Raw genomic sequence first — 12,168 nt, forward strand, 5'->3', positions numbered from 1 at the left:
CTGAACCCAGAGGAGAGTCTCTCTTAGCTGCTACAGAATAACACCTCATTCTCAGAACAGAAGGTTCAGAGTGCAATGTGACTGCCCACACTGAAGCAGGTTTCAGTCTCTCAAACAATGGGCAATGATCTCTGTACTAGAGCTAAGATGAGCTGTGTTACATACTTCTATTTTCTTTGAAGACATTACTAAAAATGTCTTCCTCTCTGCAGTGCACATCTAGTTGTTTCCTGAGAACGTAAACATCAGAAAAGAGATTTTCATTTTGTCCAATGTTCTGTGCATGGATGCACTTGCAGGGGTGCGTGAGAAGCTTGAGGGGAAGCTCACTGGAGCACGGTGGGCAGAATCATCACTTCTTAGAGGTCTAGAAGCTTTCAGGTGCTTCTGACAAAAGGCTGTCCAGTGACTAGTGATAGCCTGTGTGCATTAGCCTTTGAACAATCTTTCTGGGAAACAACTCTGCAGATTCTTCCATTGTTGTATTTTTTTTCCCCCAAGGTTTATAAACAAAGCCATATGTTTTAGAAAGTTACACATGATTTTCAAAGGTGCTGGCCTGTTTTAAATAGTTTATCATGCCTTGTCTTCTAGAAGCAAGATGTTACTTAAAATGCACAGTTTCTCCAGGAATGTAGTATCTAAAGCCTAAAGTGCCCCAGCCTGCAGTCTGTTTTCACCTCAAGATTATCATTCACTACAGACCAGAAGAAAACATTCTGTTTTTCACAAAGCTTTATTTTCTCTTGAGGAAGGATTCTCTGTTTTATGATCTGCTTCCCCATTACCATTTGTGGGAGGCATGATTTAGCAGTACTGACTTGCAAATATTGATTGTATCCCATGGAAAAGTAATTAGTTCTGATTGCATCACATCAGGAGGACAGTTTATTGCAGAAAATAAATGAACTGCTGTTATGAAAGCTGTATTGTTACATACATAAAATAGCACCAATGCATAGGGGAAAATGGGGTTTTACACATGTGTGTGTTGTTTTTAAAGCAATGTAAAAACTTTAGACTTTGCAGTAACAGATATTTTTCTTGTTAACATTTTATACAGATTTTTTTCTGCTTATTAAGACTGCTGTTGTGGGATTGAAATAGACTAGAGAGGATTGGCTCTCCTTGGCAGCTGCTGTGGGCACTGTACAACTTCTCAGGGCTTGGCTCTCATATGGCTGCCTCAGTTCTGCTCTGGCTTTTGCCTGTTCACACAGGCACAAGTGAGAGCAGAGATGAGCCCTCAGCTCGGGACATTGTGCATCCGAGGGGAGAGCTAGGCATCCCCTCGGCCCAGCTGATGCCGTTAGTACCTCTGGCAGGTGCTCAGCCCCTCTCAGCATCCCCGGCTGAGCGTTTTCACTCGCGTAGCTCAGCTGGTGGGATAGAACATGTTCAGCTTCCCGCCTGTGCACGAAATCACCAGATGAGCTCAAACCACCGAAAGCACTGGCAGTCCACACTGGAATTTAAAACTTCCGCAAAAGAGATGAGTGGCGGTATTGCAGACAGTCCCTCACATGTGCTCTTTTTTGTGGGGTGATGATTTCAGTCAGATGCTCAGAGATGTTTTAATTAGCTATTTGCTAACTCATTAGCCCTACGCAAATGGGTAGCGGACTGAAAGAGGCAGCAAGAGCCCTGCTTTCTTGCACTGACCAGTTGTCGCACAGAATCAAGGAGAGTGGATGGATACTTCCAACCCACAACTAGCAGAGTTGCCATGAGCACGGCAGAGGAAGAACAACCCAGCTAGACTTGAACGGGTAGAAGGGAATCTGGGAGGAAAACAACGGCTGTGGGATGCTAGCCATCTGGAAGAGCACAGTAACACTGCACTTTGCTTTGAACTTGCAGGTATAAACCCTAAACATGAAAATCTCTGCCTTAACTTACTCATATCTGTGCTAGGTTTAGGTTGCAGCACTGTTATGGCCCAAATACAAATCAACTTCGAAGTTCTAGCGTGCAGTTTTGCTTTAGGTTCATTTTAATAGTCAGGTTTGAGTTTCAGAGACTGGTAGTGACTCTCAAATATATGTATTTTCAAGCTGATCCTTGGTCTAAACAAACAAGAGCAGAGAAGACAGCAAAGGGGATACTTATATCCTCAGGCATTACCTGCATTTTTCCATCTCTGAGAATACAGACACAAAAAAGCATGAGCCACTGAAACAGTGGAAAAGCTGAGGGATCAATAAGGAAGCAGGGAAAAAGAAAAATACACCAGAGACTTGTTAGAGTTTGCATGAAGGATTCCTAAATAGGCAGCTGAGAATAGTGTGTTATCTCTGCCAAAATAATGAAAAACAGATTGCAAAATAAATTAATAACAAAGGGCAGCATCTGGGCAAAAATGGCTGCATACACTTCTGATTTATTCCAAGGGGAAATATGACAAGACTATAGAACTGAAGCAGAATATATTATAATTTTAAGTTTGTCCTCTAGTGCTAATCAGCCTGCTCAGCCCTTGTTTCTCCGTACACTTCTCAATAGTAGACAAGAAAAACTGATTTGTAGATAAGATCAATCACACTTTGTTAACCATGAAACAGTTTAATTAACTGAAAGGAAAGGAGCCATTCAGATGGACAACCATTTTGAAAAAGAGCTTGGTGTGTGATCTGGGAAAGCAGTCCATCCAGGAAGTTTGACTTCCACATTAGGCAAGTTTATGGAAATGATGGTAAAGAATCAGTTCAGTATATGCAAGTTTGATACTTTGGGGAAAAGCAAAATCCTCTAGAGATTGTAGTTTTATATCAGAAATAACTAGAGTTCTATGAAGGAGTCAGCATGTGTCTAAATAAAGATGGTTTGGTTGGTATGTACTTCTACAGTGCCTTGAGAAGTTTCCTCACTGAGTGCTCTTAAAGACACTATGTTTTCATGCTAAGATAGTCCTGTCTAGATTAAGAGTTTATTAAATGATAATAACAATCTTTGAGAAAGGATAAAAATACAGGATCAATTTTCAGAATTAGGGAGGTTGTTAATGGCCTTCATGCTTTGACCTGTGATGCTCAACACATTATTAGGCAGTCCTGGAGTGAAATAGTGAGATGATAGGATCATTTAGTACTGAGACAATACTATCCAAGATATTGAAACTGACTGTAAAAGAGTAGCTCATAATTCTGAGGGGCTGGTGATCCCTCAGCAAAGTAAAATAATTTAAAAAGGAACCTCAGTGATACATACACAATGATTGGACTCTAAATTGATTCTGTGCTCTCAAAAAAAGATCTTGAAGTTGTTGTGGGTTAGTCCACAATTTAAACGAATAGAAATCACAATTTAGAAGTTGTCCATAAGCCTCCAGACGCTAAAGATCTCAGATAGTCCCCATTGCTGTAGTAGCAGATATCGAAAAATAGCATTAGCAGATTTCATGATCCTACATAAATTATTCAATCTACAGAAAAAAATCCAACCAACCAACCAACCAAAAAAAACCACCAAAAAAACAAACACTGCAGTCAATAGAAGCGAAGCTTACTCAGAGAGAATTCAGACTGTTCAAAGTATGCCCCTAGACTTACAGCCGATGAAAACCACCTTACACTGTGTACCTGATTAACAACATCCCTCACCTGCAGAAAACAATAAATTCCCCAATGTTTATAACATACTGATTTATAAATAAGCCACTGCCCATAAATAAGCTACGCCCATGCTTATGTATAGAAACTGCTAAATAACTCACAAAACTTGCAATGCAATATCTGTAAGCAAATATTAGATATCAACCGAACAAAATAGAGAACATAGCACTGATTCCAGAGCAGATGGACATTACACAGAATGTTGGATACTCAGTCTATGTCATCCTAAAAAATAAGAGCTTTGTTTTGGAAAGAATATTTAATAGAGAAAGAGAATTAACACATTCTCAACTGGACAGAATCCTTCCATTTAGTTTAAAAGTAAAAAATCAAAGTTGTTCTCAGGAGGAAAAAAATAACAAAGCAAAACCTGCTCCAAAACTTCTTCTGCTCAACTTCCTTCTTTATTTCTATTTTCCCTGCAGAAGATTGAGCTTTGCCATTTCATTCTCAGGAAAGTTCCATAGAAAGCTTGTTTTGCAAACAGCACAGCAAGATCACACATGACAGAACAGCTTCAGTTTAGAGTTCTAATAGGGGTCTGGATAAGATGAGGTTACTCGGATTAACACTGGAGAGAAGAGTACTAAAATTCAGGGGCAGACCCTCAGCAAGAAGGAAGTGGCACTGAAGTCTGAGAGTCTGTGCTAATTTAAAGTGATTTAATCCACTCCCTGTCAACAGAGGAAGTGGATACTAACTCATAGCTAACATAACCAAATATGAACACATATGTCAAAAAATGGAAACTAAATGAAATAAACTTGCTTTTCCAATGCTCACTCCCAAGAAGTGTTGCCAAAGATTAATTACACAAAAAATAAACTGAACATTAGGGAGCTAGAGGTTTTAGGATCTTATCGTATTATATTAAGCCAGTCATCAGTGCTTTTAAAAAGGTTTCTCCCTTTTTTATCATTTGAAAAAGAGTTTTAAGAGAGCTAAACAGTTGTGGAAAATACCACACTTGATAGTTACACTCAAAAAACAGCCTCCACATGCAGACTGGCTGGTTGCAACATGAGCACTGTTCACGTATCTTCGTCCTGGTTTGCTTCAGACTTTCAGCTTTAAAGCGTGAGATGGAATGTGCCTCTATCAAGCTGTCTGCAGATGCATGTGAACGTATTTCTCAGACTACTATGTCTAGGACTACTTTTGTGGAATGGTCTGGGTTGTGATTTCCTTAAAATGATAAGACGGCAATCCTCATGCCTTAAAAATTGTTTTTTCCAGGCTGTTCTACAGCACAGCCTTACGCTAATGCCATCGCATTTAAACTCAATAGTTTAACTTACCTTTAGACTTAAAGGAATGCCAGGACACCTGTCATATTCATAACTATTCACAGCTGGAACACTAAGCCATTATGAATACTGAGCTATGGTATACTCCAGAATGCCCCCTGGTCATAAGAAGCTACCATGACTCAAACGCTGAGCAAAAATGCCTCTTAATCCTGTTGCCCTCAAATAAAAGTCCATCCTGAGTGCCAAACTTCTGCATAACTCTTTCACTCAATTCCTCAAACACACAGAGACACACACTTGCCTTGATGATCTTATAACTGATCCAAACTTCCCACTGGGCTCCTAGAGGCTCTTTTTGACTTGCTAATCTCTAAGCTTTACATCTGTTCAGAACTAGTTTTTCCTTTCTTACCTATTGAAACTGGAACAAAAGATGAGATGGTTATCTGCTTTCAGAACTCTTTTGCCAGGAAAGACTCAAAATATCCCCATCAACGAACAATAGCAATATGTTCCTGCTTATTATACTGGCATGTAAATTGCCTGAGGATAACTCAAGAAACAAAAGCTTCTTCCTTCATGAAGGTTCCAATGTGTCAATCCTCTGTAAATAAATACCAGGAAAATAATTGATTGGCTGCAACTAGTAAATAGGAAGAGAGTGTGTATTATATGGTAAATTAATAAAAAAGGACACTAGAACTAAAACCTTGAAGTGGCTAGAAATATTGATGAAATCACATAACTCGTTTTTGCTACTTCTTTGAAGAGACATGATAGTTTTTCAGGGCTTAAGCTGACACTGGGCTCCCCAATTTCCTACCAACTTGTTAATAGCACTAGAAAATCACACAGCAGATAAGCCATGTAATATGGACACATAGGCAGTGTACTTAAGCACAAAGATTTTTGGGAAAATCCTCTGGTGACTGCTTGTTGATTTGTTTCGCTTGCCTATTTTGGAAACACAAGAAGTCTTCCACTCCAGTTAGATTTAGACCAAAATAATTTTCTTCTTGACCTTTCTCTCAATGTCTGTTTTTTACAACCTGCTTCTCTTGGACATCCTAAGCAAGACTTTTAGGTACTCAGAAAACGCTTTTCAAAAAACAACCTCATGGCCCAGTAGGTTCTAGAGATCAAGAGAAGCCTTCAGAAAGTCATCAAGTAGAAGTCAGCACTAGGGTTATAAATGTGGTGCTCTCTATCATTAGGTTGAAAAAGAGAAGAGGCAGTAACAGGATCAAGAGGCAGAACCGGGTGGCAGAAACTGGCTTCCAGACAGTCTCTCTGTCAGCTACATTCAGTCAAGTCTGGATGCAGCATAAAAATTCGCTCCTTTCAGTTTACACTTGAAACCTGAAAAAAAGTGCTGACGAGTGAAACAATTGAACTGTCAGCAGCTCACAAGTCACCTGGTTTTCTGGACAGGAAACTTGGAAATACAAGATGATGAGTGCATGAACAACCCCATTTGTGAGGCTTGGTGAGGCTGTTGTGCTTTGTCCTTGCCCCAGCATAGATCTACAGCAAACCTAAGTAAGTCAGTGCCACACAGATATAAAATCAAGTCCTTCTGTTTTCATGGCATGAACCAGTAAAATTTGTTCAGAAAAGCAACCTATCAGAATGGACGGAGCATGCAGGCTTAAAAGAGGATAAAATTGTTGATTTTGTGCTGATTTACCCCACCAAACTTTACAGTGCCAAGGTCTAAAATTTCTGAGGCTGTCTCTGAGAAAACAAGGAAAAAGGCACCTGACAGTTTCCCTGGCAAACCTCTGGAGCAGTGCACTCTGTCACAGTGCAAATTTAGAAGCATTAGGAACAGAGCATGGATACTCTCTGAATGCTCTTCAACTTGATCAGCCTTACCTTTGTTCTCAGCTGCTGATCAAAAATAACTTGTAACAGTCTATACAGCAAAGGGATTATTAACTACCACATTCACACTGTTTCTGAAAAACAAGGCTCTCCTGCCCCAGTCTATTTTACAAGTATAACAGCAGCACTCCAGCAAACAGAATGGTTTGAGTAAGAGAGCACAGTATTAAACAAATTCCTGCTGCACTGTATTACTCTCTGCAACAGATGTATGAGAAATCATTTTACTGAACAAAATTTATTTCACAAACTCAAGGGTATACGCCACCCTCTCATGCCTCTTCAGCTGTGAGGCTCATCTCTTTCTGGATAATGATATCTACAGATACATTATTTTTGTGGGGGAGAAGCTTGATAGAAATTAGAAAATGCATTCTTAAATGTGCATGGAACAGATACTAAATTATAGCCCTTACAGTAGTGGACTAAAATCCAAAATACAGCTTTTAAAGACTAGCATTTCAGACACATTATAACACAAAATGTTGGTCAGGTTTTGGTGTCACTTAAGTCTGGGTAGAAAGAAAGAACTGGCAGGTACAGATCCCATTTTGCTGATCTCTTCTGCAGGCATTTGAGGGAGAAAATATTTTTGTTGCAGGGTGGAGGGATAAGTATTTCTGGTGTAAATCAAGGTTGAACCTGATAAACTTCAAGCCATATGTCTCCATTATGTACAAAAAAGGGACTTCTATATTTTCGGTGTTAAAGGTGCAACCTGTAAACTGACTACTTGGCAAACAGGATAGTCCTGAGAGAAAACGAGGATGACAGTCACCTTACCTACTATTTCCCCTGTCTCTGTAGGGCTGAAGACACCTTATCAAGAGGTGTTGAAAAGAGAGGAGCTCTGTGATAAACTAGAATATACCATTATTGCGCATAAAAGGTCCCCAGAACAGGGGATGTCCATGGACCTATGGGAACTGGGTCTTACCATCTGTCTGGAAAGAGAGGGAGAACCCTGGTTAAACAGGTACTGCCTCTTTTAAACTACAGTTGTGGTTCACATAAAAGAGGAAATGAAACACGGCTTCTCACTAAAAGGGAAAATTATGTCCAGATAAAAGAACTCTCATCTCAGGCTACTCTTTTAATGAGAAAAAACCATCCAGTGATAGGAGTCACTAAGGTTTATTTTTATACTGTTCAAGGTGAAGATACTCAAGTTAGCTCTACATGTGTCCACGTGATAAAAATGAATGTTTTCTGACTTACATTCTTGTTGAGAAACTTCATGATGCCTTTCACATTTCTAACATATCCCACATGAATGTGGCTTTCTGTCCTGGGTCACTCTCCAGGGAAAGCTGAATTAAATCGTATATTCCTCTTCCTCATGTGACCTTGGAAACAGTCTCTCTCTGCTCTGTTTTCCCATATTTAGTACAGGAATACGAGTACTAAGCCAACTCAGAGAGAGATACAGGAAGAAAAACAGTGTTCATGACTGTGAGGGGTCAGATACCATACTAAGGAGGTAAATATACAACCAGTCTGGATTTTAGCTGATTAAAGAGTACACTTTGCCTTGGAAGCAATAGTGTTACTGAACTTTACAAGGGAGGCTTTGAAGTGAAATCACCATCTGTCTCTCCGTTGCTCTTTAAAACAGATAATTTTTCTGCCTCGCCCTAGTGAATGTCAGCAGTGACTTGTCATCGCTGTGACTTCATCTCACACATGAATTGGGTTTTGCTTGGAGCATCATTAGCAGTGCAATAGCAGTATCACAAGGCTCACAGACTGCAAAAGTCATCAGGGAGGATGAGTAAATACTCATGTGGTCGGGCTGTGCAGAACTTGGTGCTGTCACAACTCCACAGCTGTCTGTACCAAACCAGCTACTTTTATGCCATGCTGGGTGTATGCACACTAGCTATAGCCTGTGACAGAAGTTGAAGATTAGTAAAAGCCAAATTCCATATTGATGTACATCCTTTGCAGTGCCACCAAGAAGAAGAAATTGCCTTGTATTGTTTAATTTGAGTCTCTGAACATAAGTGGAATGGACATGTTTGGGAATGAAAAGAAACATGTTTTGCTCCCCTGCCACTTTTTTTTTAATTGGCAATTTGCAATATAAGTCACAGGAATAATAATAGATGTGATTCTTTACCCACATTCCATTTTCTTAGCCAATAACTAGAGAAATAATAAACCAAATTCTACTTCAAGATACTACTGATGCAATCTCATTAGATTGAATTATATTAAAGAAAATGTTCCTGCAAAGCAGCCACTCTGCAAGTTAAGAATAAAGACCCAGATTTCTAAAGCTCTATAGTTGTTTGTTTTTCCTTCCAGGTGCCATAATTTGGAATTACTGCAGCTTAGAAGTTTCTAGAACAAATGAACTATTTTGTTACGTTCTTATATTCTTTTTCCTTTTTTTTCTGTTTCCCTAAAGATGGCACAAAACCACCCTCAGTTTTGTTTTGTTTCCTTTCTCCCCATTCTCCCATTATGGCTTTTCATTTCTTTGCTCCATTCTGCCTCTTCATCATTCCTGCCTTCACTGATTCTCCCTTCAGATTCTGCTACCCAACCTGCTGTGCAATTGTGGCTTGTGCCCTTCTGAATTCAGCTTCTTAAAGGTGAGACGAGAGAAATTTCGTAAGTGTGGGATCCATTTCACTCGGTTTCGGGTATCAAAGAGCTGAGCCTGTAGCTGATGACACTTTCAGAAATCCCTTTGCCATCCACAGAAGAGAAATAAGCATCTCTAATGAGTGATTTTTCCTATTATTAAAAAGACTTCTAATGATTTGCCTTCAGCACAATGCTACTACTACTACCTAATCTGTGGGTAAATATAGCTGAAATTAATTCTAAAGCTGCCCAAGTTTGACACTGCTGCTTGCACAGCTCTAAGGAAAAAACAACAACAACAACAAAAAAAAAACCTGAAGCAGTTCTTTTCCTGGAAATTGATTGATTGCTGAGCACCACACAGTAATAGCAGTAAAATGGAAGATGACAGATGCATCAGTTTAAAACTCCTCAAATTAAATACAGCGTCAAAAGGCATAAACTGCTCTTCGTTTCTTCTGTCTGTAATCCGGGGGAATGCACCTACAAAGAAGAAAATCAGAGTTTAGCCATATTTTTGGCAACAGCTAGATCTGGGGTATTTAGTTAGCTCACCTAGACAGAAATAACTCTGAAAGATATTAGAAAGGTTTTGCATTTTAACCTGACATACAGAACTGGAATTGGAGAAAAATTTGGAAAAAGAAGAGTCAAAACTCAGACACTGAACCCCTTAGAAGAGACTGTTCATGACTGCAAGATTATTCTCTTACAGACAGCTGTACCCCAAAAGAAGATCATTTGGCAAAGCAGTTCAAATTGGCAAAACAAAGGCGTTAACCCCATTCCAGAATGATACTTGAGACCAGTATGTCTGGAAAGCATAATATAGCATCTGAACCGCTGCAAGAGCTGAGGGGACACAAAGTGCTTGTCATTTGTCCTTGATAGTATTGGGTAGCTGGTATCAGCTAGACACTTAGTATATGGCTGGGTGAAGACTGTTTGAAAGGCATTTTAAAATATGAACAAGGGCAAAACCTTCAGGAAGTTATTTTTCCTCCACCTTCCTTCCAAAGCTAAACAGATGGTGAATGTTTCTTTGCTAAATATTCTGCCAAACACTCTGGCAAAGTAGCCTGATGCATCACAACCAATCTTTCCCTTCTCCCCATGCACTCTTCCACCAAATCCTGAAGAAAGAAAAGCCAAAGGCAGCCTCTAACTAACAGCCAGCTTCCTGCACTACTCATAGTTGTGAATGTACTTTTTTTAATAACACGAATAAATTCTGTCTTGGGGCAAGAGAACAGATGCACATTAGAAGTTTTTACTGCAAAGGGAGAACATAAAACAAGGATTAGCAGCATGTTCCACATTCAAGATTTTTTGGTTTTAGCATTCTACTGTCTTGGCTAAGAAGACACACAAATTAAAATAACCTGGGGTGCAAAGCTACAAACAGAACTACATGTTGTTTATTACTGTGGCAAGTTCAAATGATGTCAAAGTGACTTTTCAGTAGAGAACCTGCTACACAACAAGGCCTGACAAGTGTCTATCCAGGCACTGGACTTCAAGGCCCTGTTGATCTTTTTTATTTGTTTTTGCCTATATATTTTTTGTAGGTAGCCAGGTGCTGGCAGCAAGTTAGCTGTAGGGGTGGCTTCTTTGAGAAGAGATCAGGAGGTGCCCCGTGCTGGGCACAGCCATTTCTAGCCAGACCTAATAATTCCATCACAGGACACAGGTGAGCCCATCAGATGTGAAGCTGGTGACATCTCTGTGAAAGCATAAATAAGAAAGGGTAGAAAATTCCAGACAGGCAGAGGAGGAGTGGAAAACGAGTGAGAAACAGCAGAGAGAACACCAAGGAGGAGAAGGTGCTCCATGGAGGAGCAGGCATTGCCCTGCAGCCCATGAATGACCTGTACAGATGGATATTCCCAAACGAACTGTGTCTTGTGGAAAGCCCACACTGGAAGCAGAGGAAAATTGTGAGAAGAAACAGCAGAAAGAAATTGCTGTGTACTGACTGTAACCAACACTCCCCCTTTTACAGCATGTGACCTGGCTGAAAGAACTGAGCGTAATCTGCAGCAGCAACAAGGGGAAGGAGAGGAGCCTGGAGCGAAGTTAAGCCTGGAAAAGGGCAGAGGAAAAGTGTTTTCCCTGTGTGTTTTGATGTTTATATTTTCATTTCCCACTACCCAGATCAGTAATTAAATATTTATTTTAAACATCAACAAATTAAGTTAAACTCCCCAAGTTGAATCTGTTTTGCCCACAACAGTGATGGGTAAGTGATCTCCCTGCCTTTACCTTGACCTCTGAGTTTTGTCACTGCTGTTTTCTTGCCCTTGTCCTGCTGTGGGTGGGGACGAGTGAGTAAGTGGCTGGATGGGACTTTGGCTGCTGGTTTGGGCCAGCCCACCACAGCTTTCAAATACTCTGAGATTACATGGATTTTGGAGTTGATTGGTCATAGTTTTTTTTCACAGCTGCTTATTCAGAACTTTTCTAGAGCTGCTTTTCTTTGGTTTCTCATCTTTGCTGTCTTAGACTTATCTGCTTCAGGTATATCAGTAGATGGTCTCCTCAGAACAAAGTAATGAAACCAGGAAGTATCTTAAGGGTTGATTGACAGGCCTTTTCTGTTGGAAATGTCACAGGAAGGAACTTTTGTCAGGAAGGATTTTCCCATCACAAAAATCCTCACCAGATCTGCATCTCTCATATGCTGCCTCTTACCTCCAGGAAGGTAGTGACAAGCAGGAATATGCTAAGAGGACTCTTCAGATAATAGCTTTCCCTGATAATCAGGACAGAGACTTCCAGGGAATTGAACAGCACATTTTTAATTAGCTTGATTACCTTGAGCCTGGCTATTG

General features: G+C 40.1%; 1 long non-coding RNA gene across 1 annotated transcript in view; it reads right to left on the reverse strand.

Annotated features, from left to right (window-relative positions):
* Nucleotides 1–12,168, reverse strand: part of LOC139827422 (uncharacterized) — a 52,350-nt gene that overhangs the window by 25,777 nt on the left and 14,405 nt on the right. The window contains exon 2 of the long non-coding RNA XR_011737958.1: nt 9,652–9,820. This is a non-coding gene — a long non-coding RNA (uncharacterized lncRNA). The remainder of the gene's footprint in view (nt 1–9,651; nt 9,821–12,168) is intronic.

The sequence above is a fragment of the Patagioenas fasciata genome, chromosome 2, assembly GCF_037038585.1.
Source record: "Patagioenas fasciata isolate bPatFas1 chromosome 2, bPatFas1.hap1, whole genome shotgun sequence".
Classification (NCBI taxonomy): Eukaryota; Metazoa; Chordata; class Aves; order Columbiformes; family Columbidae; genus Patagioenas; species Patagioenas fasciata.